Source organism: Loxodonta africana, chromosome 4 (assembly GCF_030014295.1).
Source record: "Loxodonta africana isolate mLoxAfr1 chromosome 4, mLoxAfr1.hap2, whole genome shotgun sequence".
In the NCBI taxonomy this organism is placed as follows: domain Eukaryota; kingdom Metazoa; phylum Chordata; class Mammalia; order Proboscidea; family Elephantidae; genus Loxodonta; species Loxodonta africana.
In genome coordinates, this window is record NC_087345.1 from 32638708 (window position 1) to 32641445 (window position 2738).

Sequence of the window (2738 nt, forward strand, 5' to 3'; positions counted from 1 at the left end):
GAAGCCCAGGCGACCCAGTGTTTAAGCACTAACTGAAAGGTTGGCAGCATCTTCCAGGGACAAAGACATGGCAGTCTGCCTCTGTAAAGATTCACCAAAATGAAACCCAATGCCATTGAGTCAATTCCAACAGCCTTGGAAACCCACAGGGCAGTTGTACTCTGTCCTATAGGATTGACTCAACAGCAATGGGTTTGGTTTTGGTTTATATAGGATCAAATTGATAACTATGCAAAGTTATATAGGAAACTTACGGGGCAGTGAGTTTATCCTAATGGAGAGAAACAACTCAGAAAAGGAGGGTGAGAATGGTTACAGAACTCAAAGAATATAATCAATGTCACCGAATTGTACACATAGGAACTGCTGAATTGGTGTATGTTTTGCTCTGTATATTCTCAACAACAACAACAAAAATTTTTTTAAGTGTTATTTCCAAGGAGCAGGATTTGGGTTTTTTTTTTTTAATATTAGTTTTTTTCAATACACATTATATTGTATCAGTTTTACTATAAAACCACTCTTTATAGATTGAAATTTAATAAAATAGCAATCATATGAAGTTCTAATGTTTCAAAATTTCTCATTTTCTTTATCCAGAATAAAGTTTTGTTGGTATTGAGTATACACACTGAAGGTGTGTGTTAGCTGTAGGTCTTCAACTGTAAACACATTTCTCACTTGTTCACTCCACTGAAGTTTCATCTAAGCCTTTAAGTATGACAAAGTAACAGGAAATAACTTCTGATGTCATTTCTTAGATTAAGAGGACACAAAGAAAGAATATTCTCTACAATAAAACAAGTTTCTACCAACTTTATTTCAAATATAACTCAAATTTTTCCACGGGTGTAAAACCCAAATCAGAACGCTTTCAAGTTTTTAAAACAAACACAACTACATCCAGTGTATTACACTGAAAGTGTCTAAATGGGTTTGTTAAATAAATTTATTCATTCGATAAACATTTGCGCCGCTACTATTTGCCAGGCACTGAGAATACAGAGGCGATTAACTCATATTCCTGAATAAATCCACAATACAGTCTAAGAAAAATAAAGAGACAATTAGAATGTGATGTAATACACAAATAAAATAGAAAACCCAGTAAATAAAATAGAGTTAAGCAAAAATTATTTAACGCTCAGAAGAGGGATAATAACCATAAGCTTTTTTTTTTTCAACAATGACCGGAATTTTTTTTTTTTAAGTCATTAAATGTGGCACTTGCAAAAATATCGTAATGGAAGCATTTGCCTACGCAAAAAAAAAAAAAATTTTTGTCACGTTTCAGAAACGCCCAGTACTACCATGAAATTAACTGATAAAAGAAAAAATTATGATTAGAATCAAGGATATCATATTTTTAAAATATTAATAATGTTTTTATTCGCCTAATTTAAACATAAACGTTCCTCGATTAGACAAAAGTGAACTTTTAGGTTTGGTCCAATTGCTAAGAAACAGACACTCTTTGTCAATCTAAAACTAATTTCCAATTTTGCCCATCCTTATTAACCTTAAATACGTAAACTGTAAAACACGTTTTTAAACTCTTCACAAACTGAAGTATTTTGAACAAATTCTCAATTTGTAAATTTTGTAACACACCAAGAAGTAAAGCCAAAACTCTTCACAGGAGTAAAATTGAAACCTTAACAGTTCATTGCTTCCTCATTAGATAATTTCCTAATAACGGCAGCAAAACGGTTACCAAATATTCCATATTCCCGAATCCTCCGTCTCTGAAATCTGCTACCGATCCTCCAAAGAATCTGGCTCAGGGCGAAAAGCCGTGAGGCACTTACCCAAACCTCGGTGCCAAGGGCTCAATGGGACCAGCAGCCCTGCGGTGGCAGGCCGGCCAGGGTTAAAGGTAGCTGGGGCCTCCGACGAGGAACTTCTCAACGTCCTAGCACCTCGGGCCAGGCCTCACAGGTGCCTCACCTGCGCCTCCGCAGCCCGGGGCGCCTGAAGACCCTGGGGGACTCGAGATGCCCGGAAGCGGGCGTCACCTCCGCCGCCGGACCTCACAGCCCCAGGGCGCCGAGGTGAGGCCCGGCCCGCGGGCCGCCCTCCCGGCGGATCCCGCCCCAAGACACAAAGGGAAAAGGGCCACTTGGGGATGTCGCTCCCTCGTTCCGGTGGTAGCTGCACCCCGGCGGGAGCCGGCGACACTCCGGACGCCGCTGCGACCCTTTCACGTCCTCGCTGGTCCCTGAGGGCCCCGGTGCCTCCCCTCCCGCTCCCTCAATCTTTCTACCCAGAGATAAAGCATCCCAGCCACTCGTTTTCGCCTCCAGTCGGCTACGTACCGCTGAGCAATCAAAACCCGCCCGGCCCGCCCAGTCTGGACAGCGCGCGCCCGCGCACGCAAATAAACACCCCCGGAGCCCCTTGGGGAGGACGCCGCCGCGCGCGCTCCCGCAGAGAAGAGCCCGCCCCCCGCTTGGGGGGCGTGGCTAAGCCACACGGGCGCGCGGGGCTCCCAGAAGGGAAGGCTGAGGCGGCGGCGGCGTGCTCTAAGTGGCGCGCGCGCGACCTGGCCGCGCCCCCTCGGATCTCGGAGGCTTACACCCGCCCGGGAGCTTCGATTTCCTCACTTTTGGGGCAGTTACAAGACGGAAGGCGGAAGTGGGGGGTCGCTGGACGCCCCACCCGAAGACCGGCTGCTGGGAGATGCTGTGAAGCGGCAAGTGCATCCCAGAAAGCGAGAGGGGCTGGCTCGTGGGCGGTGC

General features: G+C 45.5%; 1 protein-coding gene across 6 annotated transcripts in view; it reads right to left on the bottom strand.

Annotated features, from left to right (window-relative positions):
- APAF1 (apoptotic peptidase activating factor 1) overlaps positions 1-2321 on the bottom strand; it is an 87080-nt gene extending 84759 nt beyond the window's left edge. For 3 of the 6 annotated variants that reach the window (XR_002788123.2, XM_023559936.2, XM_003405278.4), the window contains exon 1: positions 1809-2319. The gene's annotated coding sequence lies outside the window, so the exon portion shown is untranslated. Of the gene's footprint in view, positions 1-1808 lie in introns of all 6 variants that reach the window. The other 3 variants (XM_023559951.2, XM_064283694.1, XM_023559947.2) reach the window with 2 other exon arrangements.
- Positions 2322-2738: the final 417 nt, after the last annotated feature.